This window comes from Pleurodeles waltl, chromosome 9 (genome assembly GCF_031143425.1).
Source record: "Pleurodeles waltl isolate 20211129_DDA chromosome 9, aPleWal1.hap1.20221129, whole genome shotgun sequence".
Lineage (NCBI taxonomy): Eukaryota > Metazoa > Chordata > Amphibia > Caudata > Salamandridae > Pleurodeles > Pleurodeles waltl.
The window spans coordinates 46908304-46936147 of record NC_090448.1 but is presented as its reverse complement, the minus strand read 5'-3'; positions in this window follow the sequence as shown (position 1 = coordinate 46936147).

Sequence of the window (27844 nt, the reverse complement as noted above, 5' to 3'; positions counted from 1 at the left end):
CTATGGGGCATATTTAAGAGCCCCTTTGTGGCGCTTTTGCACCACGCAATGTGGTGCAAGAGCGACACAACTTGAGAATGAGATTTATGAAGCCATGCAAGGCCACCATTTGTGGCCCTGAGTGGCTTCGTAAATCTCAACTAATGCACCACAGCACAAATCAATGTGCTGCATTACACTGCCCAGGGAGGTGTTTCCATGGGTGCTGCATGGGTGTTCCCAATGCAACATCTGTGGACTGTGACGCATTCCCACATTTATCAGAAGTGGTAGACCTGGGAATGCACCAAAAACCTGTGCCTCCCCAGGTGAGGCATAAAGAGGAGAAATATCTTTATTTCTCATTGTTTTTTCTTCTTTCTATGTGTGCTGCAGGGTGACCCCTCCTGCACAAAAACATTCCTGGAAGCAACTGAGGCAGCCTTGCACCATAGTGCTAGTGTGTCTGCGTTGGCGCTAGGCTGCCAAAAGGGCACTGATGCAGGGTAAAAACCAGGATTGCGCAGTATTGACTGAAATTAAGCACATTCCTTCCCTTTCCTCGTTACCCAATGCAACACAGGATGGTAACTTGCACTGCATGACAATCTTGTATTAATACTCTCACATCCCTCCACAGCTTATATTTACAATGCATACAAGTCTATTATAGGCTTTCTGGAGCACGGATCCTTCGCTTCGGACTTTAGAGGTGAAAGGAAGGAATAGAAGGTAACATGAGAGTGGAAAAGAGGCATCTGAGCCAGCTGATACTACAGATTGAGAGATACATAAACACTATGGGTGCCCAGAGAGATTGAATTGGGAGGTCAATCAGAAACAATAGACTTTCATATGGGCCATCATGATAGACCTCATCTTCTGTGCAGTCATCACCAGACTCTGGACATTCTTCCTCAGACAGGCCTCATTAGGTGCACCACGTCATGTTCTGAAATATGAGGCCTTATGGATGATGGTGTGTCCATCTGGTCAGGTGATAATTATTAATTCAGTAATGTGAAATGAATGAATGAAATTAAATGCGCCTTGTAAAGTGGATTTATAACCTAAGGCGTGTTGGTGCTGTGACCTTAGTAATCTAGAGAAGAAAACCATCCAGATTAAGACTTGTGTTGAAACAGCTATGTTTAAATTTTTCTCCTGAATAAAAGATGATTTTTGATGTTTTTAATGTTAAGATTTTAAGAAGAAGGAAATTCTGGTAAAAAAGATAGGTCTCTGCCTCCTTGACTGCTAAGACTAATGGTAGGAATTCCTGCTTTATACAGGTGAGCAGATCAAAGATTGTGTAAAAGGATCTCCCGAACCAAATGTATCTATGATATTTGCCAGTGAGGTCTTATGAAGAGCTTTGTGAATGAGACACAAAGCTTTGAACATCCATCTCTTCGGATCCATAGCCTATGCAAGAGTTTCGAAGAGCATCAAACCGAATTGTGCTTCGGAATGACTAAAAAAAGATGCTTGCTTCCTTATTTTGGGCCAACTGCAATCTTTGATAAAGTTCTCTAGGGACACTTAGGTACAGGGATTTACTGTAATCTAGTTGTGAAACATTAAAGCCTGAACCACTGTTTTTTGAGATGCCACCAAAATAGGTAGAAAGATTTTTTGGCGTGTGCTTACAATGTAGCAACAAGTAGAGGTGACCTGATTAATCCGGGTGGAAAAAGAAAAATCTGTGATCAAAGATGACACTCAGGTTTTATGCATAGCTTAATGAGCCAGAGAGGGGATCCTCAGTCCACCAAGAAGTTCACAAGACAACAGCCTTTTCACCAAAATAATCACCACTGTTTTGTCTCCAATTAGCTGAAGGCAATTTGTGTTAATCTAAAGGGCTACTTTGCACATACAAATCTTAAACTTCATAGAGATGGCATCAGTAGTGACCATGATTTGGGTGCCCTCCACATAAGATTTTACCAAAACTGTTAAAGGAGACCTATATAATTTAATCTGGATGGGACGCAGTTAATAGCCCTATGATACCGCGCATTGTGTGGTATACTGTTCGGATAGAAATGGATGGCGGGACACTTTCCGGGTTTTTTCAGAAATAAATTAGTAAAGCAGTTTTCACACCTTAATAGATATAAGCAGGTCTGTTAAGCAGGGTAGGAGCAGTGTACGAGTCACTGTGTCAATTGTCAGTCATTAATATTTCCAATGACCTCGAGACTTGACCAGCACCAGGCTACCTTGTAACAAATGTGAGGAACCGCTCTTTGTCAGCGGGTCAGCATATGTTGCCATCTGGGCCAGCCTTGGGCATGGGCTCGCCCATGGTGCCAATATTCTGAGGGGCGCAGCAGAGAGCTGTCTGACTTAATGTGATGTAAGCAGCAGCTTGTCCATCCCACTTGGTCTCAATCGGGTCCCATTAAAGACTTTGTAATCAACCCTTAATGTACCTCGGCATAATGGCTGGCATTCCATCAACCCCCTGCCCTCCTCCCATCTTCCTTACTCCGCCTGCGGTCAGACCACAATGAATCCTGTCCCCATTATAAATACCAAATGTTCTTTGCGCCTAGGGTGCTGTCCTGGTCAACCCGGCTTAGGGCCGGACTTGGTTGTCACCTTCTCTTTGGCATTTGTAGGTCAAAGTTGTATGTCTTGTGCCACGGGCCAAGTGAGGATCTTCCAACAGATGGCAGAGTGTTGTGCGAACCTTTCATCCGCACATTGGTTCCACTGGAGACACAACTGTTGTGTTGTGTGGAGTATTCCTGTAGTGTATTTCTGAGATGGAAATGTTGGCGGTTTTTGCAATTTAGAATGCCTTCTTGGACGTGGCATTGAATTGAAACATGATGGCACTGCCTTGAGGCCGTAATGGTGTAATTTTCTGGTGCTTAATACCTATGCAGTCAGCTAAGTCTTTGAACTCTCACCCTGATCAAAGGTGGACCATTGTCTGACTTTACCATTCTGCAAATGCCAAATGTGGACAAGATGATGTTATGAGCTAGTATATTCACCTCAGAAGCAGCACTAGTCACAGCCATAACCTTTGGAAATTGTCAGCATTTGTCGATGAAGACTAATACATATTATCCAGTTGCAAAAGGTCCAAAGAAGTCGACTGTCACTTCACTCCTTGCCAGCCTGTGAGATGGTGGCATTTGAAGAGGTTCAGGATAGCAGTCCTTACGTACAGTTTGGTAGAGCATATCATTGTTTTAATTTCTTCTTGTTTATCCAAAAAGACAAATCACACCTTCTGTACGAAGTCTTTTGGTTGCCACAATACCTTGATGTCCTTCATGAGCAAGATTGATCACATGGTCTTTTAAGGCATAAGGGATTATAAAACAAGTGTCTCTGGCGATCAGTGCATTTGTATGATACACAAGCTTGCCTTGTGCCTGTCGAGAGGCTTGCAGATCTTTTAGGTTGCTTTGTGGATGTTGCTTGTGATCTTGTCCTGCATCTCTCCATTTTTGAGTCTATGAGATCTGCCACTGCACAGAGTGGAGTGTTATAATGATGCACCAATCTGCTCTTTTCTTTATTGATTGTGGTCATGATTATCTAATGACTTTTCATAGATATTCCTCAGCAACAAAGGGTATTGTGCCAGATGTCTCAAGAAAGAATCAAGAGACAAAATCAGCAGGATTCTAGTCTGCAATATCGATTAAAAATCCTGAATTTGTAATTTTGTAGGCAGAGAACAGATTTTTAGGTCGAAGCCTACCAGTCAGCATCCCTGAGAAGCATTCTGTCCATTTCTTACCATTGGCTTTGTGGTTTGTAACACATTTTCTGGCTTTCATTTGCTGGCTATATTTGTTCTAAGCTGTCCAGGGTGAGTTTGTCCCTCCCAAAGAGCAAAGCCTTGTCACCAACTCCCCTTGCATTCCGCCATGTGTACTCCTTGTGGAGAAGTGTAGCACAATGGTTAGAGCGGCAGACCCTGATGCAGAGATCCTGCCCGGGACCAGGGTTCAATTCCTGCCTTGGTGGGTCTTGGGCTCAATTCCCTTAGACTAGATAATTCTCGCCTCAATGCCTAATCTAATTAATGGGTCCCACTCTGTAACTCTGGGCAATAGTTTGCTTAATCTCCACAATTGCCCTGACACCACTTGGATGCCTGGCTTCACCCTGAGGGTGCACAGGAGTGGGTGCCTCACAGGGAAATGCCAGGAGGGGTTCCACAGCAGTATGTGTGCAGCACCTTGAGACCCTAACGGGTGAGTAGTGCACTATACACGTGCAAAGTTTACAGTTTTTCCTGCCTGTAAATCTTGTCCTTATCTTGCCACATTTGCTGTGCATTCAAAGACAGAGGTCAAATGTCAGGCTCTGTCTTACTTTTCTTTATCAGACTTCAAATTGAGAGGATTTAAGTAACAATATTGCTGTACACTGGGAGCAGAAAATATTTTTTTCTAGCGCATAACATTTAAAACAACTGTGCAAGCATTTCAGATATCAGATTTATGAAGGCACAAATGAAGCACATTTTTTGTTAATTTTGAAGTATGTTGGGAAAAAAAACGTTAATATGATCAGAACAAATCAATACAGTAGTTGATGCCATTTTCACACATTGTTTGTGCACTATTAGACCTGACATCTTTTCACATATTTCCCCAGTCATTTTGCCTTCTGACCTCCTGTTGTAGTGATATGCTGCACTTGTTTTTTGCTGGTTTATTGTCTCTGTGCACTTTACCACTGCAGAACAGTACTAAGGTGAAAGTGCTCCCTGTGTAAAATTGTACTGGTGATTGGTTTATCCCTGATTGGCATATTTGATGTACTAGTAGGTCTCTAGTAAAGTGCACTAGAGGTACCCAGGGTCTGTAAATCAAATGCTAGTAGTGGGCCCGCGGCACTGATTGTGCCACCGACATGAGTAGCCCTGTAAACATGTCTAAGACTTGCCACAGCAGTGTCTGTGTGTGTAGTTTTGCACTGCCAATTCGACCTGGCAAGTGTACCCACTTGCCAGACCCAAACCTTCCCTTTTACTACATGTATGTCACCCCTAAGGTAGGCCTTAGGTAGCCCCATGGGCAGGGTCCAGTGTATTTAAAAGGTAAGACATGTACTGGTGTGTTTTACACGTCCTAATAGTGAAATACTGCCAAGTTCGGTTTTCACTATTGCAAGGCCTATCTCTCTCATAGGTTAACATGGAGACTGCCCTTAAATACTTTTTAAGTGCAGTTTCCCATTGTGAGCAGATAGAGATTTGGAGTTTGGGGTCTCTGAACTCACAATTTAAAAATACTGTACATCTTGTGGTAAAGTTTTTTTTTTAATTGTCTGTTTGAAAATGCCACTTTCAGAAAGTGGGCATTTTCTTGCTTAACCATTCTGTGCCTCTGCCTGCTTGTGTAATCCACGTCTGGGTCAGACTGACTGTTGGGCTGTTTGTGAATTCCCACCAGACAGTAACACAAAGGGAGCTGGGGAGTGTCCTGCATATCCTGATGAGTCTCCTGGGCTAGAGTGGGAAGGGAAGAGCGGACACCTGCACCTGAAAAGGCTGTGCCTGTCCTCACACAATGCATTCTCCAACCCCGTGGCGTGTGTCTGGGGCCAGGCCTGGGCAAGGCAGGATCTTGTCAATAACAGAGACTTTCTTTTGAAGTTTGCCTACTTCAAAGGCAGAAAGGGGTATAAGTAGTGAACCCAAAAACCCAGACTTTGAGAACACTTCTGGATCAAGAGGAACCTCTGCCAAGGAGAAAAGCTGAAGAGCTGGAGGCCCCTTTGCTGTGAGCGCTTTGCTGTGTTGGCCTGCAGTTGGTGCTTCTGCCTTAAAGAGGACAAAGACTGGACTTTGATATGTGTCCTGCATGTGAGGTTTCTATACACCTCTGCACTCTTCGCCACACCACTCCAGTGTAGGCCACTCCAATCTACTCTGCACAAGGGCACTCTACACCACTCTGCACAACACTGCACTTTCCACTACTGCATTCTATGCCAATACAGTCTATGCCAATGCACTTTACTCTGTAACACTCAACTCTAAGCTCTTGGACTCTACGCCAATCCACTGTATGGCACTCTAATCTACTCTACACTACTTTACATAATTACACTTGACGCCACTGCACTCTATCTTGCACCACTACACCACTTCACTCTACTCTGGAACTATCTACTCTACTTCATTCTATGCCATAATACTCTACACCACTCTATCCTAAACCACCACACTATTCCACTGCACTATACTCTGCACCACTGCACGCTACACTAATGCAATCTACTCCACTCCACTGTGCAACACTGCCACTCTACATTACTGCACACTATGTCAACACTACGCCATGGTACTCTGCATCACTGCACTGTATACCACTACACTATACACCACTCCACTCTGCACCACTGCACTCTCTACCACTCTACACCATTTTACTCTGCACCACTGCACTCTATGCACAACTCTAATTTACGCCACTGAATTCTACAACACTACATTGAACACTGCTGACTTCTGTGCCAGTGCACTCTGTAACTATACTCTACAACACTATATCAATGCATTCTACATCAGTCCATGTCACTGGAATCTACTCTACACTACTTTACTCAATTCCCCTGCACTCTACATCACTGCACTCTATGATGCTGAGCTCTACGCCACTCCACTCAGCATTCCTGCATTCTATGTCAATGTACTCTACACTACTGCACTCTGCATCACCACTCCACAGCACTCCGCAGCTCTTCCGCTCTATATACACCACTGCACTCTATGCACAACTCTAATTTACGTCACTGAATTCTACAATACATTGTACACCACTGACTTCTGTGCCAGTGCACTCTGTAACTATACTCTGCAACACTATGTCAATGCATTCTACATTAGTCCATGCCACTGGAATCTACTCTACACTACTCAATTCCACTTCACTCTACACCACTCCACACTATGATGCTGAGCTCTACACCATTCTACTCTGCATTCCTGCATTCTATGCCAATGTACTCTACACTACTGCACTCTCCATCATTCTACTCCACAGCTCTTCACTCTGCATACACGATTGCATTCTATGGCACTATATTCTACTCCGCACAATCCTGCGTTACTCTACTCTACACACTGCACTCTATGCCACTGCACTGTAAAATACAACACTCTAATCTACAACACTGCATGCTGAATTCTACTTTGCTGTACTCTAAGCCAATGGAGGAATGCACCCGGGAGAAGGTGGGGGTTGCGCTGGAGCTACTGAGCTCCTTGGCTGACTGCGCATGTCCACGGCCTTGGACAGATTGACGACCAGGTTGGCAGGTGCCTAAGCTGGGAGGTGACACTGCCCATTCCCCTGACTCGCGGCTGGTAGCTGCTCTCTGGCCGGTGCTGGAGTCCAAGCTTTCCTCATGAGAAGGGGGCTTCTGACCGACGAGAGGTCCATTTCCTACTTAGGCTTGAGACCCTTCCAGAGGCGCAGGGGGCCTGGTGAGTGCTTGCCTCAGAGGGCCCCTGAGGCAGCCGGTGTCACTGCACCCTTCCCCAGCCCTCTGACACCCGTTAGCGATACGAACTCAGGTATGGGAAAAAGGGCCGCAAGGAGAGAGTCTGCTCTCGATCTGACAGCATTGCTCAGTGGACCCTCCCTCATCTACCCCCTCTGTTGATGGAGAGATGAGGCTTGGAGAACTAGAGGCTTTTGCAACAGATCCCTGCCCAGTGTCTGGGCTGATGGATACTGGGGCAACTGGCAGGCCGCGAGGGATCCTCCCCTACCAATTAAAAGACTGCCTTCTTATCCCACACCATAGAGCCACCCCAACACTGGAGGTACGGGCACGTAAGAGATCTGGGAGCCCCAGCAGGGGCAGATCACGAATGGCAGGTGAACGCTGGGCGTGTCGATGCCCTGGAGGAGATCACGGGGTTCAAGGGCTCATCCAGGGACTCAGAAACGTCCCCTCTGCTTTCGAGTGCGAAAGGATCCGCCCCTGAAAATTAGACTTAATACTGACAGAAATAAGGGATTCACAAGCTGTCATGGAACTTAAAATCGACACAGTGGCCACCGACCTTGCAGCTGCACGAGAAGACCATCGAAGTTACACAACAAGATTCAGCAGCACACCACTGCCCTACACAACATTGTCCCTCAGAACAAGAATCCCGAAGCTCGCCTGACTGACGCAGGAGGGTCAGACGAAACAATAACCGAGTGGTGGGCCTCCCAGGAGGGTAGAGGCCGAAAGCATGACAACAGTCATGGAAACCTGGCTGCACCCAATGATTGCCCCAGAGGGCCTCTCTTAGATGTACATGGTGGAGCCCACCCCACTGCCCCTCTGGCTCAGCACCACACTCCATCGTCACCAGGGAACCTCCAGGATCGTGATTTCAAAACAAGCCAGGTCCTCTGACCCAATCAGGGTGGACACATCCCTGGTCATGCTTTTCCCAGGCTTCACCTTAGTGGTACAGTGCTGCAGAGCATCTTATTTAGAAGCGAAGGAAGAACTATGCGCCAATGACCTGGTTAAGGTGCGTTCTTGGATGGAGCAACACCATGGAGTGGTAAGACTGCCTGCAGATGGGTGACCTCCTGCCCTCCCTCCATATAGTAAGCCCTTGGGCTGTGGCCGATGGGGCTGAAGGCGGTGGTCGGCTGTGGCAGCCCCCACCTTGGACCAAGCTACTGAGGGCCAAAGAGGGGCCCTGCGCATGGACTGTGGCCCCCTCATTATGGAAGACCCACTGAAACATCCTCCTATTCGGACACTAAAGGGCTACAACGAAGGTTCCCAAATGCGACTCCCTAGATGGAGGCAGATCAAGCCCTTCACGCAACATACTACCCCTTAAAGATTCCTTCTCTGGCGCTGATCCACCTTGTTCCATCACTCATGCCAGACCACTGGGCCCTTTGCCTCAAGGTTAGCTGTTTTGTTGGTAAATGCTTCTTCCCAACCTAGCAGCAGCTGCTTAACTGTTTGGATTTTTGCACTTTTACTTATCTTTCCTCTGGTTTTATTGGAACGTTGGCCTCTGCCCTCACAGTTTGGGGGTGTTGATTTTTGTTGTTAAAACAGGCTCACACTACCTACTATTCCTTCCATCAATACCCGAGCCATGGATAGCCCACCATATCCATCCTAGGGAGTGGCCTTGGGCACCACACGCAACCTTACCAGTTTCTAACATGGAACGTCAGGGGAGTGGGGTCGGCTACAAGACATTGTATGATCTATCCCACCTAAGGTGCTGAGGGGCCCACAGTCTTCCTCCAGTAGAAACACCCTGATCTGCGAGAAGGTGACCACCTTCACAGGTGACTGAGGGGCTAGTTCTGTCACACCACATTCTTCTCATTCCCCAGAGGGTCAACAATTTGGATCTATTCGGGGACTCCCTTTGCTGCAGAAGGCCCCTTGGTCGACACAGATTGGGGCTATGTCTCTCCAGGCCCGTAGCCAGGGATAGAGCTTTTGGGAGGCCTGGCCCAAAATGATAACTATAACATAAAGGGTATCTCAGGTGGACATGGATGTGGCTCTCATACAATAACTTTAAAAAACACAACATATTGAGATTTTGAAGCATGCAATACATTTGATGGTATTTTTTAAAGTACTCTACCTTGACAGCTATATATGATAAGTAATATGAAATGATGGCCTTAAAACCACAACGAAACAGGAACAGTGAGAGTCCTTCCCAAAGTGGTGTTTCGAAAGCACTTTTGGACAGTAAAATTGAAAACTGAATAGAATATGAATGCAAGTATACACGGGATTGTGTATTGTCCTTCAAGACACCTTTGGGGAAATGCGTGGCAAATACAGATCATTGATGACAACTGAATGGATTTTAAAGGCAGTGCTAAACATATGGTCACCCATGTGAGTACAGACACAATGCATACAACGTGATCCCGCTGTGAGTCAGCACAGCGCTAACTGCATGTAGCTCCTGCAGAAGAGACCTCAATGAAACAGCGAGCAGAACATAAAGACAAGATAAGCCAAGGTTATTGTTGGAGCATGGGCACAGCTCAGCAAGTGAATATGGCAATGTGCCCACTTCCACTACTCAAAAGGAGCTAGAACCAGCCAGGCAGATGCTCATCCATCATTCCACATCATTGGGCCAGTGGTTTGTGTGGGTGATTCCAAATGGGAAGCACCCGGGCTATCTTTTGGGACCCCAGACTTAATTTTCATCATCAGGCTTTGATCCAGACCAAAAGAAAGGAAGAGATACCCGAGGTGGAAGAGAAATAAAGGGAAACAATCACAAAATGGTAGAGCGTAGATTAACAAGAACATATAAGAGTAAAAGAAATGAGACAGGCAATGTAAGATGGTGGAAGAAAGAGTCATAGCGTTGAATCACAATTAGGCAGCCTTGGTATTCTGGAGGGGGGCAGTCAGAAAATAATTTGACATCCTCCTAAGAACACCTTCGCCCCCCTGCACTAATATGTTTTACAGGTTAAGCACCACTTTGACTCTAAATCGCTAGCAGGGAGTGGCAGAGATAGTTTTGTGGACAGACCCTCACTCCACAGTGGTCTCTTTCTCTTCCTATGGCTGACCACGGAGTACTTCTACAATGACTGGGCTGGTGGCAGGCAGTGCAATTCAAATAATGAAGGCTCAAACTAAAAGAAAGAAGAGCCTGCCACATCCATCAAGACTGCATCAGGCCTAGCCTGATTGAAACCCCTCCTTTACTGTGACAGCAGAAAACACATGACCTCCTTACAGTGCTGCAAACTGCAAAGGTGCATTGTGGGAATGTACATTGCCTGAGGCAAAGTTCTGGTTAATTTTGGCAGGGCTATGGAATTATTATGTTTGAGTGATAATAGGCTGCTTTATTGTCTCAAGAATAAAACCTAGGGAGAATTGCTGAAGAACACCAATTGCCAATGTTATCTTGCCTTGGTGTGAAGGGCTGCTAAAGAACAATGTTGTTTAGTTGGGGCCATAAATTTGTTAGTTTTTTTGCCTTTGTCCAGGTGTTTATGGTCTCCCAGTCTATCTCACATGCAGACTTTGTGTCCGTGCATTAATGTCTCTATAGCCTCATGTACCAGTGCCAGTGACCTTGGGTAACATTCAGTGCCCTTTTCAATGGCATTGTTTGTATGTGTTCCAATGTTAGAGTCGATGTGTGTCTCCCAGTGTCGGTGTCATCACAAGGTCCGTATATCACTGTCCCCACATCATTGTTCAGATGGCAATGTCCATGAATTGAGCCAATGTCTTAACGTCCATGTGACCGTTTCCCAGTTTGTGTCGCTATGTCGGTGTCCTAGGGCCAATATGCTTAGCTCAATGCCTGTGTCATTGTCCAAAGGCTACAATTCTAATGTTAGTAACCCAAGGCTCCTTCTCCATCTCATACATTTACACTTCTCAATGTATGTCTTTAGTTAAACATTGCCTCGACTCCCACAATATAATTAAACAGTCCAATTTAGAGTGTTTTTTCGTAACGGAGACATCGCTAAAAATGTCTCCACACCGGAAGTATCCCTAGCTTCTCAGTTTGGCTATCTTATTAAACATTTTGATATAACATCAAAACAGGGAGATGGAATTGCAGGTTCCTATAAAGAATATCTTAAGGTCTCTGATTATCACTCAGTAGAGAAGAAGCACTATCCCTACCTTTTAAAATATCATGTAAATTCTCCTTTCAATGTATTCTCATCTACAGACCCCTGGGGGCCTACTGACATTTTTATTGATTAATTTTGTAAACCTGTGGCAACTTGTCTTCATAATACCAATTAAATTTGTCTTCTGGGTGATTTAAATATTCATATTGACAAATAATTACTTAAGGACACTGTTAGTTTTGACCATTACTGAACAGCATGAAGCCAGCCATACATTTGATGTCATTTTATTCTCCTTTTCTTTGGCAACAATTTAGAAGTATTCCAAGTTGATTTGGACTCATCGGAACCTGATTTATTTTAAACTTCATATTACATCTGGCCCTCCTTAACCCTCAATCTCTTCGACAGTCCTGTTGAGACCATGAGAAAACTGACTTCTGACCGCTGGAATAAAGCGCTCCATCCCTTCTGTCCCATCCTCAAGGAAGACAACCCCACACACAACTCTGATACCACAGAGAACTGTAGATCATCCTTCCTGGATCAAGTGATACTATTAAAAGCATTCACTTGGCTAAACCCTCAGCCCTTTGGTACACTAAATATCTGTAAACACAAAAAAGACTGCAAAATACTCGAAATAATTTTGCGGAAAGGCTATGGACCACATTTGAAAGAAATCTACTCTCCCCACTTACATTCCTATGATAATAAATATCAGGAAATCAAAGGCAGTGTTCTATCAAAAACAGATTTTATAATCTAAAAACTCCACAAGGTAAGTTTTTAAACTCAACCACCCATAAGCAGTTATAAACTCTCCTAAAGTGTCAGTTCTTATGCAATAGTTTATTTTCCCTTTTCCACAGCAAAGTTCTTGACCTAGTGGAGAACATAGAGGCGGAGTCTGTTACGGTTGAACCCTCTACTCTTCTTCCCACCTCACCTTATTCCTCCTCTTCCCCAACACCACCCTCTGAGGCTCTCACTTTTAATCCCATTGGCAAATCAAAATCATCAAAAAATGTTAACAAAATTATGTCTTCCTCTTTTATGGATGCCTGCAAGATGCAACAACTTTAGAAATCAGCTCTACCATCATGCCATATCCTATCCAAGACTGCAATTTTTCTTTACTCTCCGGTATGGTACCAGACAAATGGAAGGCAGTATTTGTTTCATGTATTTTAAAGGATCCTTCTTCAGACCCTGAAATCTTAACCAAATATTGGCTGATCCTATTGTCCGATCTCACTTTTGCCTCTCTTAGTCAAAATGACTGAGATAGAGGTACATAACCAGCCCATTTGTCATCAGGAATCCTACAAGCTCTTGCACAAAGGTCAATCAAGTTGTCACAAAGGACAGTCCTTCTAAAGCAACAAAAGACATCATTAACACTTTGGATGGGAATGGAGCAGTGGCTATGATTTTACAAATACATCTGCAGACTTCCTACCATCTCCTACTCGATTTAAGACTTCAGGAAGCTGGGATCGCAGGGAAAGCCCTGGCTTGGTTTACATTCTTTTTACAGGGGTCGGACCCAATCGATGATGCTGGGTTACTACATTCTCATCCAAGCCAACTCTCTTGGGTGCCCCCAGGGCCTTGTGTAAGCCCCATAGTGTAACTTGTACTTAGCTCGCCTGGCTAATCTCATATGAGGTTAGCCAGGGGAGCTATGGAGTTTCCATCCATACTTGACTGATAATACACAGTTGATCCTCAACCTACAAGAAACCCTGAAGAAACTGCACTTGAATTAAAGAAGTGTCTCTTTTCCATTGCCAAATGGATGAACATAAACTCCCTTGTATTAAATGGCAACAATACTGAATTAGTGATCTTTGGTACTAAAATCAGCAGGCCGATTCAGAGTTAGGTTGTTAATAGTGTGGGAATAAGTTATGCTCCAACAGGTTTCTGCCTTCTGAGAGTCATAAAAAATACCTCTTTTGGTTCGGACATCGGCAAGGAAGAATCTTATCCAACTGTTAATTTTCACAAGGATGGATTATCAAAATTCCCTGTTAATGGGATTACAAAAACACCTACTACATAAAGTTCAGATCTTACAAAACATGGCAGCTTATTTACTCCCGGGCATCAAGAAGTCTTCACCCATTTCCCACAAGCTAAAAACAATTAATCGTCTTCCGGATCAGAAAAAAAGTGAATGTTCAAGGCCTTATGTTCATGTCACAAATACTATATACTATGTAGAACAAAGCCCATGCATGTGTTATATTAAAGCTGGTATTGGACATCCCGCTCTCTCTAAAGTCACAAAATGTTTTCCTGGTTATGACGCCCACTTTCAGGAAATCTAGACCTTGGGGGTCAGTCTTTAGCACTGATTACCTCTAAAGCCTAGAATAGTTTACCATGCAACCTCTACACCCAGGGAGAGCTAACACATTTTGGACACCAATTAAAAATATTCTTATTTTCCTACGAATCCACAAACCTGCTGCTGAATCTAGTTGGTGGACAATCTGTATCTTTTACTCCATACGTGGGTTAGTTTGTTTGCACCAGGACACTTCCTTTTAAAGGTAACTGCACTTTATAAAATATGTCATCAATAAAAGAATCAACGATCGCAGTATCAGTGTCTCACAATATCGGAGTGTCTCTGCCAGTGGCCGCAATTACCTTTTTCATGTATGTGCAAGTATTCCAGTATCAATATTGATAACCATGTGTTCCTGTGTCAATGTGTCACTATCAGCGCTGTTGTGTCAGTGCCCGAGTGTCAGTCCCCCTGTGTCAGTCTCCTCCATCATGTGCAGGTGTTGGCGCCACAACAAATGTCTTCCCTGATAGTTTCACTGTGTCACTTCTGATGCTCTAGTGACAGAGTCCCACTGTCAGCGCCTTCATGCTGATGCCCGGTATCATGTTACCATTCGTTTGTGGTGCCATCCTGCATCAGTGTCCCAGAGCTGGTGTCCTTGTGTCAGTGTCTCAGCATTAGTCTACTTGTGGACTTCTCAGTGTTCCTGGGTTAAGTGTCCCAAAGTCAGTGTTGTTAAATATAAGCCAGCGTCCCTCTGTTTGTTTCCCCTGTCAATGTTCCAGTGTCAAGGTCAGTGCCTCAGTTTCCCTGACTGTTGAGTGTCAGCGCCCAGGCATCAGTATCCTAGGACCAATGTCCCGTACCAGTTCTTTTGTGTCATTATACTAATACCAATGTCATTGTTTCTATGCAAGTGTCCTCTTGTCCCAGTGTTTATGTTCCCAGGCAGTTTCACTATGGCAGCAACCTTTGGCAGTGTTGCAGTGTTCTGTGTCCTTGTCAGTGCCCCAGTGTCAGTATCAATGCACGTGTCCCTAAGTTACTGTCTCCATGTCAGTGACCTTGTGCCAAAGATCCATGTCAGCTACCACAGATCAGTACCTCAATGTTGTGTCCCTCCAGTGAGTGTGCTTCTATTAATCTTGTGGCATTTTACTGTCCTGGTGTTGTCTCCTAGTGTCTGTATTTTGGCGCGAGTATCCCAACATCCCTCTTTACATCTCCTAGCATCACTGCACTGCCCAGGCCATCGTTCCAGTATTGTATGTGTGCCCCATCAGTGTCACAATAATCAATTCAATATCCCATATAAGTATTGGTGCTCCTGTGTCTGTGTTCCAAAGACTGTGTCCTTGTGTCAGTGTTGCACTGTGATTGATGGAGCACCTATGGAGGGGGTTCCAGCCTCATTGTTGGTGCCCCTAAGTCAGTGTCCATGTGTCAATGTTTGTGACCGATGTCAGTGTTCCAGTTTCACCGTCCCAATGTCAAAATCCCTATGCCAGCGTTGGTGACTCTGTCAGGTTTCTAGTATCCATGTCCCAGTGGCATTATCCCAGTGTGTGTCACCACGTTAGTGGCTGTGTGTCAGTGCCTCCAGTCAATATAGATGTCAGTACACTTACGCCACATCTTGCCAGTCAGTGTCTCCATGCCCCTAGATTGTGATATTGTACTCGTATTCTGTCCTAGTGTCAATATCTTTGTGCCCCAAGGTCCCTGTGTCAGTGTCCTACTGAAACTTCCCCATGTCGGCGTCCCAGCATTAGTGAAGTGTTTCGTGTCTGCACTACAGTCACTATTCTATTGCAGTACTGGTGTTCTTGTTTCTGTGACTTCTGTGCAAGTGACCTTGGGACATATTTGTGATCCTGTTTACAATCAGCGATGCCAGCCTTAAGGCACGTTTTTGAAGCCACTCAAAGTCACTTTACGTGGCTTTGAGTTGCTCCAAAAATGTGGAGTAATGCAGAACAGTGCAAATCGTTGCATTGTGAGTCTGCCCTGGGTAGGCATTTTATGGGCGTTGCTTGGGTGTTCTAATGCAACTCCCATGGTTTGACACATTCCCAGATTTACAAGACCTTGAAAATGTTTATTTCTCCTCGTTCTTTTCTTTTTCTATGTGTACTGCAATCTGCAGCACACATATAAAGAGGAAAAGCATCTCAGTGTTGTTTTTGTGCAGGAAGATGCCTCTTCCTGCACAAAAACAATCCTGCCAACAACACAGGCACCCTTGCAACATAGTGCAAGGGTGCACACGTTGGCACTAGAGTGTCAAAACAGAGCCAGTGCAAGTGATTAGGACAGGGATGCGCTGTATTGGATAAATACAGCACATTCTTGCCCTTTCCTTGTGGCTCAGTGCACTGCAGCACCACTAAACTCCTAAATATGGCCCCTAGTGCCAATGCTGAATTGCCTGTGCTATTATCCTGATGACAGTACCTATTTGTGCTAGTGTCCCCTGTAAGTGCTGTCGCATTAGTCTACGTTTGTCAATGTAGTTATGTTGGTGTCCCCTTGTCAACGGTGTGACTCTAGAGAGCAAATGAGTGTGCTCATTCCCACTTGTTAGAGCTCCAGTGACATTGTTAGTATCTCTGTGTCAATTTTCTGGTGTTGGTGTGTGCCCCCCACCGCAGTCAGACACTTAGCTGGAAACCATTTTTATTGAAACTACACAAAATAGATAATTTTAGAAAATAAAAAATTGCTTACTTGTGTGATATGGTCCTTTAATGCCATTGATGCTTCTCGTGACACTTACAAGCCACTCAGCCTTGTGGTTTTTACCCCTTAATACTAATAACTGTTCCTTTTTAAACATTTACCCCAAACGTATGAATAAATTCTGTGCGTCTGTGTCCATTTATGACCCAAAATAACCCTCTGTCTCTCCCCTTTACTCTCTCACATACCCCCCTTGAGACTCATTGCCTTCCTAGCAACCCATGCAAAGGACATTAAAATAGTAATCGACAACCAACTCACCATCATCAACTAAGTGAATGCAAATTCCATCTCCTGCATCCACACACACTCAAGCTCAAAGATGTATTTTAATGGCTGCCCACCAACACTTGCAGGACCATCAGCTAAGCCCTCATCCCAAGCAAGCTGGACTAGAGCAATGCATTCTATGCTGGAATCACACTCCGCTGACTAGGAAACCCCAGACCATACAAAACTCAGTAGCCAGTCTCACCCTCAAACCCCCCACCGCACACATCACCCCACACCTGAAAGAGATCCCCACTGGTCCCCATTCCACAAATGAGAACTCTTCAAACTCCTAACGCACACCAACCACAAAATGGTCCATTTCACCGACGCCCACACCCATCACACTACCCGCACGCACCACAGCACCCTACCCCACCCACAACGGAAGCTAGGACAAGGTAACCAAGACCAGCTGGACACAGGCCCTAAGCACCTCGCAACCCGAGCCCATGGCAAACCTCAACCAGGCCATCCAGAACTTCACCACTATGATCTCCAGATGCGCCAACAGCGTCACCCCGCTAGAAACCATCAAGATCAAACACACCGTCAAACCAGCTAAATGGTACACCCCAGAACTCAGAAATAATATAACTGCCACCAAATCAAAAAACAATGGTGCATGACCAAAGACCTCCCCACTCACCCCCAAAGGAGCGCCTCACAAGGCAGCCCTTAACAACTACCACCACCACATCAAGACAACAGAGGGAGCAGCAATCACCACCCGCATCAACACCGCAGCCAACCATACACAAGAACTCTTGAAGGTTAAGGAATTCTTCAACCCGACAGCCACAGAGACCGCCATTCACTGCTCCAAGGAACTCTGCGACACAGAGTACTTCCACAGCAAAATCACCACCATCTACAACTTTGACCCCCAGCCACCACGCCCAGCCTGGACAACCTCCTTCAAACATCGAGCACCAACCACACGTTAACCACATGGTCTCCGATCACCACACATACCACCGCAGCAATAATGTCGTCCATCCTCTCAGGGACACCCACCAACTCCAGCCCCCACCATCTCTTGAACCTCGGAAACCATACCATCTGCACTGAACTAACCAACATCCTCAACACCTCCATCTCCACAGCAACCTACCCTTACGACTGAAACACGCAGAGGCCAGACCCCCTCCTAAATAAACCTTGCGCCGACTACAGCAACCTCAAAAATTATAGACCTGTCTACTTGCTCCACCTACTCACCTAAAGTAATAGAGAATGCCTTAAACCAACAACTCACTGAATACCTCAAAGCCACCTTTTTGACACCTCACAATAAGGATTCCGGGCCAACCACAGCACAGAGACCATACTGATTGCCGTGACGGATTACATCATCTGAGGAGAAACAGCTGTTCTCATCTTCCTAGACCTCTCTGCAGTGTTTGACTCAATATACCACACTCTCCTTAGCAGGCGCCACAACATAGGCATTCAACAGAACACCCTCAAGTGAATCGCCGCCTCCCTCTCTGGCAGAACTCAGAGAATCTGCCTCCCTCCTTTCACCTCTACACCCAAGACCATCACCTGCGGGGTACCCCAAGGATCCTCCGTCAGCTCCACCCTCTTCAACATCTACATGACCACCCCTCGCAGACACTGTCAGATCACAGGCACTCAACACAGCCTCCTCCGCAAATTACACCAAATTGATCCTCTCACTCTCTGAGGACCCCCACAACACTAAAACCAACTTCCACAACGCCATGAGCAACGTGTTGCTGGATGAAAAACAGCTGCCTCAAACTGAATACCGAAAAACGGAAGTCCTGATCTTTCGGAGAAACACCTCCGTATGAGACCATAGCTGGTGGTCAGCTGAACTGTCTACCTCCTACTCCATCAGACCACGTGCAAAACCTCAGCATCATACTCAGTCAACTGTCCATGAATAGACAAGTTAACTCAGTTGCCTCCTCCTGCTTCCACATCCTCAGAATGCTCCACTGAATTTTTGAACGGATCCCTACAGACACCAGGAAAATTGTCATGCATACACTGATCACCAGCCACCGAGACTACTGCAATGTTTTCTATGCAGGAATCCCCACCCAGCTACTCAAAAGACTCTAAATGCTAGAGAACACTGCAGCCAGACTCATCCTGAGCCTCCCCAAACACTCCAGCATCACCCCACACCTTAGAGACCTCCACTGGCTCCAGATCCAGAAGAGATGGCAGTACTGGATCCTCACATGTACGTACAAAGCTCTCCACAACCTAGGACCATCCTACATCAACCAACGTCTCTCCACACCCCCGAAAGACATCTTGACTCCTCCACTCTCAACCTCGCCTGCAACCCCCGCATCCATTGCACCCACAGCGGGAGCCACTCCTACATGGCGGCCAAGTCCTGGGACACCCTAACCCTCCACCTCTGAACAGTTTCCTCCTTGGCAGACTTCAGAAGGAAACTCAAGACATGGCTCTTCGACAGATACGACACCCTCAGTACCCAGCTACCTTTATGGGTGATAGTGCTGCACTTTACAAATAACATGATTGATTTATTGATACAAAGCCTAACACTACATTGGCCCCACATACCTTAACAACCGGATTAACTTCCACAAAACTACCAGACACCAGCGCTCAGCCAAACTCCTACTCGCACATAGCCTGCATACGAAAATACAGATCTGGCTATCATCGCAACTTCTCCTACCTCGCTCACAAATCCTGGAATGATATGTCCCACCATCAGAGCCTCCTCCTCAGTTCCTGAATTCTGTAAGAAACTGGAGACCTGGCTTTTCTTCACCTAACCCCCACCCTTTCTCAGCCAATACAGCTCCTGCTTTCAGTCAGGGCTCGCAGATGTTGCAAGGGGCCGGGGGGGGAACAGGAGTGGGGCGGTGTTGGAAATAGTAATAAATGTTAAAAAAATTAAAAACTAAACTTACCTGCACACTGTGCTCCTCCACCGCACCTCAGTCTTCTGCTGCAGGCACAGGCTCCCAGCCTGCCCTGCAGGCAATCCTGACGCTGCTTAAAGCAGCGGCAGGATTAGCGGGAAGCGCCCAGCTAGGGTGCTCCCAGGCAGACTAGGAGCATATGCAGGCTCTCTCCAGCCCGGCAACTGTGTTGCTGGGCTGGAGTGAGCCTACTGTGCGTGTGTGTTTGGCCAGCCCAAGAAGGCCGTCAAAACATACTTGCGGAGTCAGTGCTGTGCACTCCCCCTCACTGCTCATCACCCCGTGGCCCCACCCCCTTTAAAAGAAAACCATAATAAACAAAGTTTATTATGGTTTTCTTTTAAAGGTTTTGCAGCTGCCGGCCGGGGGGGGGGCAACACTCCTCCGCCTTAACAAAGGAGCCACCCCTGCTGCTTTAGCACCAGAATAACCTCTGCATGAGCTGTGTGCTATACAAATACAGATTATATAATAACAACCTATCTGAAATCAGAGGTTAGAAGGCCACTGAAAGCTCAATCCAGATGCCTGGTCTAGCTTAGCTCAAGGACTTCTTGGACGTTAGAGCTCAAAACAAGGCAACTTTTAATGTGGCATCCGCCTGCCACCCAAGCATTAGGCTCATTCACTAACAATTAAAGTCAATATATTAACCTCTGATGTCAAACAGGGGTGAGAAAGAGATTCCCTGCTACTGGCTAAATTCTGAAACTATAAAACATGGGATCAATCCTGGTGTTACCACCTGACCAAATTGTGTGATCCTATGTAATTGTTTTTAATTTCACCATGACATCGGTTCCTACATTATTGAACTTGAGATCGCCTAAAAATATGCGAGTTTCGGATGTGTAATGTATAGAAGCCTCTTGTGTCTTGATTTAATAGGCTTTAATATTGAAGTTCACATTATATATAGCGTACACGACAATTGACTTGCCTCTTAGTGTTCGTTAATAGAAATGTCAGCTGGGTGGGGGCAGCGATGTGCAGAGATCTTTTTAAGTTCAAGTTAAAAAATAAAAACTCTGTTTCAATGTACATGCCTCTCTCAAAGCAGTGATATATTCCGGATATTTTAGAGTGAAATGTTTCCAGTTTCCGAATGTTTAATACACGTTTTTTTATATGAGAAGATTTTTTTACATGACGTCTGGTGCATGTTACATGGCAAATATTTTCATGTCTTGTGCACAGGCTCTTTAAAACCAAGCCAGACCCTTAGCTTGGTTCCGGCCAGGTGAGTCTTGTTCATTTGTTGTCTTGCCAACCTTTTATGAGAAAGAGGTTATTTCTCATGTGTTTTTATCCACAGGACTTACTTGCAGAACTGCAGACGGTGACGTTTGTTCACTCAGCTGTCCTGAGGGCCACTGTTGCGGATTCCTTGTTCAGGCTAGCTCCCCAGGACATACTTGGTACTTGATGCTGCAATAACCATGTAGGCGCAGACACAAGCAGGGCCAGCTTTAGCGCTGGTGGCGCCCTGTGCAACAGTCTTTTTTTGGGGCACCCCACCCCATGACCACCTCCTCGGATTCACTTACTACCACCCGTCAAATGTGCCCCTCATTTCTCCATAGCCCCCCTTTCACATACATTTATTTTTTTTAAAGCGCTTGTAAAGGCTGGCTTTACTGATCCACTCAGCTATCCACATAAAACTTTGTTCTGTTCTTTGCAGGAGGCACATTAACCCTCTACACTACTTTGAGTAGCAGCAGCTAGACAAAACTCCCATCTCTCTCCCTAGCAGTAACATTAATCACAAGAGTCATCTTTACATTTTAATTGCTTCCTGAAGCCTGGACACACAAGGAACTTTTCATCAGGTGCTTTTAAATCGCAAGTTTCGTAAGTCATTGCTAAACACAGCGCCCCCTTGAGGTCAGCACCCACCAATCCGGGTCAGCCCCCGGTGCGGCTGCACCGCTCGCACCGCCCTAAAGCCAGCCCTGGGCCCAAGTGCTGAGGGGACAAGCCACAGGTAGAGGCATGCCCCACAGCCCTCCCTCTTCCTCTCTTGTTAGTTTATTTCTCATTTTGGCTGCAGAGGGAAACGTCCATCCTGGAGCTTGAAAGCACTCGACTCTCAGAAGAGTTCCCACCCAAGCCCGTAGCCCCTAGTCAGTTAAAAGGAGCAACAGTGAGCTGAAAAATTAAAACGGTAATGGGACAGGCAAATAGCAAAGCCTTTACAACTTAGGGAGGCCACACAAAAATATAGGGTGGCCTGGTGCGGCCGCCCCCACCCCCCCACCCCAGGGCTACAGCTGTGTCTCTCTTAGTGGATGGCTAGATGGTCAGCCTATATGCTCCAAACTATGACCAAATCCAGTTTTTAGGTTGAGCATAGCAGCACACAAGCACTGTTTTTCCGATGTGTTGTTATCTATTTTGGCTTTTAACCACGCCCACCACTATCGCTCCTTCATTGGCTTGCCTTTCAAAAATCCTTTATTACCATTGGTAAATGCTTTACGTTTCTTCCTCCTTAGGGCGGTTTGGTTACTGCCTTGGACATCGACCTTGTTGAATGGCTAATTGCAATTTTGACCATATGTTTGACTGCAAGCAAACTTCTTTTTCCTTTCGTGTGTCTCCTTAATGCTCATGCCATGGCGTTTTGAATCAGCTCGCTTATGTGAAACTGTTTTACTTTTCATGTTCAATTTGTACGGCAAGAAAAGTCCGGTTAGGAGTTTACAACTTTTCAAGGCCCGCACCCATGATGAAGCAGACAGGCCGGGAAAGCTGCTAGCCCGATTTCTAGCGCCTCGACCTTTGGAGACCCCCATCACCACAATATGAGACCGGGAGGGAACACAACATCCCTCACAAACAAGCTTTAACAAAGTTTTCTGTGCCTACTATGCCACATTATATCAGAGGGGCAAGGCTGAAACTCACCCACCAGATATGAGGCTGTGGCGGATCTAGGATTGCTGCAGGTCCAGAGATAATGATCCCCATCCCTGCAATCCTCTATTACTGAGAATGATATTAAGGAAGCAATCCAATCTCTCCCTTGAGGCCACTCCCACAGGAGCAATGGGATACCAATGGAATTCTACGCCACTTTTGAGGCCTCACTTAGACTATATCTACTACACATGTTCCATAAAGGGAGGAACTTCGGACCCCTGCTGCCTACCCTCCACGAGGCCTTAGTGGTGCAGATCCCAAAGCTGGGGGACGAGATGCTTTGCTCCCACCCTCCTACAGACCAATTACTCTCTTACCGACGCAGTATAAAATCCTTAGCAAAATTATTGCAGACCGAATATTATCCATCCTCTCTGAATAGATACACACGGTCCAAAATAGATGAATTCCACGCCACAACACCTCCCAAAACATCCGACGGTTATGTGGGGTCATGGAAATGGCTTCCAGTCTTGGCCCGATGCGGCTTGCCTCTTTCTAGATCTAAAGCAGCCATTCGTCTCCCCAGACTGGGAATATATGTTGTGGGTTCCGCGTCAATTTGGCATTGGCTGGATCAGCCTTCTATATACAAACCCCAAATCCAGAGTCAAAGACGGGCAGACAAGTCTCAGATACCTAACCAATATCCAGAGGCACTCGACAAAGATATCCCCCTCCTGGATACTACTTGGACTGGTACTAGAACCCCTAGCAACTTTATTCTGAACTTGGGCCAAGATTGGGGAATACCAAGATATTAGAATCAATTTAATATGTCAGTTTAAAAACCAGAAAAGGCTGCAGTGGCTCGGAATGTGCAGAAACATGCTGACATTTACACAATTACCCTGCGCCTCGAAACCCTATGGGTGATTAGCCGCGCTTTACAAATCCTTGATCAATTGATTGATTAAAGGAGTGCAAAAAATAAACATGTTGCCATAAATATACCCTGACGAACGAGTTACTTACCTTCGGTAACGCCTTTTCTGGTGGATACACTAGCTACCTGTGGATTCCTCACTCATTGAATTTCCCTCTGCGCCAGGTTTCGACAGAACTTTTAACCATGGCCGAAGAAGTCGACTTGGCTCTGGTGGAATGAGCTCTTATTCCATCAGAGGGTTCTTTCTTTGCCAGAGAATAACACAGCTTAATGCAAAGAATGACCCACCTGGAGAGAGTTCTCTTGTGGACTGCCCTTCCTCTCCTCTTTCCCACATACCCGATGAAGAGTTGATCCTCCAATCTAAACTCTTTCGTTCTGTCCACGTAGAAGCTTAGCGCTCTTCTCGGGTCTAAACGATGCAACCTTTCTTCCTCTTTCGAAGGATGAGGCGGAGGATAAAAAGAGGAGAGAGTAATAGTCTGACCCAAATGGAAGGGTGAAACAACCTTCGGCAAGAAAGCACGCTTGGTCTTCAACACCATCTTGTCTACATAGAAGGATGTATACGGGGGTTTAACAGAAAGAGCCTGCAGCTCACTCACTCCTCTAGCTGAAGTAATTGCAACAAGGAAAACAGTCTTCAAAACCAATAACCTTATGGGGCAAGAATGCATTGGCTCAAACGGTGAGCCCATAAGAAACGTTAAGACTAAATATAAATCCCACTGAGGCATAATGAAAGGAGCGGGAGGAAACTTATTAATGAGGCCTTTTAAAAATCTTAATACTAAAGGAGATTTAAATAAAGAAGGTTGGTCTGGAAGACACAGAAAGGCTGACAGGGCCGACAAATAGCCCTTGATTGTAGCCACTGCACAACCCCTCTGTGCCAGGGACAACGCAAAAGACAAGACATCTGATAAGTGGGCACGTAAGGGATCAATTTGCCTCTCTCCACACCAACACACAAATTTAGCCCACCTGCTAGCGTAGATAGATTTAGTGGAGTGTCGCCTGGCTGATAAAATAACATCCACTACCTTAGTTTTTTTTTTTTTTTTTTTTTGTAACATCACCTACCTTAGGTGGGAAAGAAAAGGAACTCAGGTTGCCCCGTTCAATCTCCAGGCATGAAGGTGCAGGCTCTGGAGGTGGGGGTGTAAAACCTGCCCCTGCGATTGCGAGAGGAGGTCTGCCCTGTGAGGGAGACGGAGCGGGGGGCACAGAGAGAGTTGGAGAAGATCTGAATACCATACCCTCCTTGGCCAATCCGGAGCTATTAATGACTTGGGCTCGGTCTTGGCGAATTTTCCTCAGAACCCGAGGAATCAAAGGTATAGGGGGAAACGCGTAGAGCAACTGGTCGCACCAGGACATCTGAAACGCGCCCCCCAACGTTCCTTGCACCGGATACTGGAGGCTGCAGGACAACAGGCAGTGCGTGTTCTCCCGAGTGGCAAAAAGATCTCCCTGAGGAATTCCCCACATCTGGAAGATTTGCCGGAGTAGATCTGGATGAAGACGCCACTCGTGATCGGTCGAGAAGTGCCGACAGACTGTCCACACGCACGTTCAAGACTCTGGCCAGATGGTTTGCTACCAAGCAAATCCGATGGTCCCTTGCCCAGGACCATAGCCGCAGAGCTTCTCTGCAGAGAAGGTACAACCCTACTCCTCCCTGTTTGTTTATATACCAAATCGCGGTAGTATTGTCCGTCAGGACCTGAACCGACTGACCGCGAAGGGAAGGGAGGAAGGCCTTGAGAGCCAGACGTATTGCCCGCAACTCTAACAGATTTATATGAAACATCTCTTCCACTGGAGACCTTTGACCTCCAGGTCCCCCAGAAGAGCTCCCCACCCTAGAGTGGAAGCATCCGTTATTACTGTGGTCACCGGCGGAGGCTGCGAGAACGGCCTTCCTTGGGAAAGATTGCCGCCCGCAACCCACCATTTTAGATCCACTGCAGTGTCCCTGGAGATCTTTACCGATCCCTCGAGATCTCCTTTGTGCTGAGACCACTGCTTTCGGAGGCACCACTGAAGAGCCCTCATGTGCCAGCGAGCGTGCGTGACCAACAGAATGCAAGAAGCAAACAGACCGTGCAGACGTAGGACCTTGAGGACTGGAATGACCACTCCACTTTGAAACATTGGAACCAACGCCTGAATGTCCTGAATCAGCTGAGGTGGAGGAAAGGCGCGATTCAATGTTGTATCCAGTACTGCCCCTATGAACAGGAGGTGCTGAGAGGGCTCCAGGTGAGATTTGGGCACGTTCACCGAAAAACCCAGGTCGAACAACAACTGGGTTGTCAACTGCAGGTGACGTTGCACGAGCTCCGGAGACTTAGCTTTGATCAACCAATCATCCAGGTAAGGAAATACCGCTATCCCCTTCCTTCTGAGTTCTGCTGCAACCACCGCCATCACCTTTGTGAAGACTCGAGGTGCTGAAGTAAGACCAAACGGAAGGACCGCAAACTGAGTGCCGCGATCCCACCACAAACCGGAGATACTTCCTGTGCGACTTGAGTATTGGGATATGAAAGTAAGCATCCTGCAAGTCGACAGACACCATCCAATCTCCTTCGTTCAACGCCAAAAGCACCTGAGCCAAGATCAGCATCTTGAACTTTTCCTGTTTGAGGAACCAATTCAAAATACTCAGGTCCAGGATTGGCCTCAACCGACCATCCTTCTTGGGGATCAGGAAGTATCTTGAGTAACAACCCTGACCCCTCTCCTGCTCTGGAACCAACTCCACTGCACCCTTTGAAAGGAGGACTAGAACCTCCTGTTCTAGTAACAGGAGATGCTCTTCTGAACAGTAGGATGGGCGGGGCGGGATGGGGGGGGGAAACTCCCAAAAGGGAAGGGCATAGCCTTTCCCCACAATGCTGGTGACCCAGGAGTCTGATGTTATATCCTCCCACTTGTGGAGAAAGTTCAATAACCTCCCCCCTACAGGAGTGGTGTGAGAAGGAATTGGTGGAAGACTAAGGCTGCTTCCCATGCTGCACCCCTCCAGAGGAAGAGGCAGAGTGCTGCTGGGCGGCTCCTCTGGTTCGGACCCTACCCCTCCCCCTGTATGATCTATAGGGGAGAGCAGTGGCAGGTTGCTGTTGGAATCTGCCTCGAAAGGAGGAGGATGAGCCACGACCAAACCCCCTAAATCTTCTGAACAGTCTCGAAGAAGCAGAAGAGGAGGCCTGCAAGCCTAATGACTTCGCCGTGACCCTACTCTCCTTAAATCTCTCAAGGGCAGAGTCCACCTTGGATCCAAAAAGTTTATCCCCATCAAAGGGAAGATCCAGCAGGGCTGACTGGACATCGGATGAAAATCCAGAGGAACGAAGCCAGGCCTGTCTCCTCGTAGCAACAGCAGTGCCCATAGCCCTGGCCACAGAATCAGTAGTGTCCAGCCCCGACTGGATTACTTGGGTTGCCGCAGCTTGAGCATCTGAAACCAGACTCAACACCTCCTAAGGCACCTCCGTATGAGACGACTATCTCTTCCATTAGGGCGTAGATGTATCTGCCCAAAATGCATGTGGCATTAGTAGACTTGAGAGCCATACTGCATGATGAGAAAGCTTTCGTGGAAGATTGGTCCATTTTCTTTGAGTCTCTGTCCGAAGGCACCCCCAGAAAAGAGCCTGGGGCAGTCCGAGATGAACATGAAGCCTGAACCACCAGGCTCTCTGGGGTCGGGTGCCTAGACAAAAAGCCTGGATCCGCAGGTGCCACACGATACCTGCGTGCCACTGATCGATTAATGGCCGAAGATGACACGGCTTCTTCCAGATCTCTAAAATTGGTTCTAACAGAGCCTCATTAAATGGCAGAAGTGGCTCCGCAACTGTCGAAGCAGGATGTAACACCTCAGTCAATATATTGGGTTTAGATTCAGACACCGGCAAGGGAAGGTCCAAAAAGTCAGCTGCTTTCCTTATTACAGAGTAGAATGAAGCAGCCTCCTCTGTATATTGTCCAGGAGATGTTAAGTCCCATTCTGGAGAGGTGTCCAAGCCACTCGCCGTATCCAAACCCTGGAGATCTCCCAGAGGTTCTTCAATCTCCCCTTCCTCCAGGTCCTGCTTCCGATACTCCTGCTCCTCAAGGAGACGAAGAGCAAGCCTTCTTGAATGTAGCCTGGCTTCAATCCGTGGCATCGACAGGACGTCAGCCG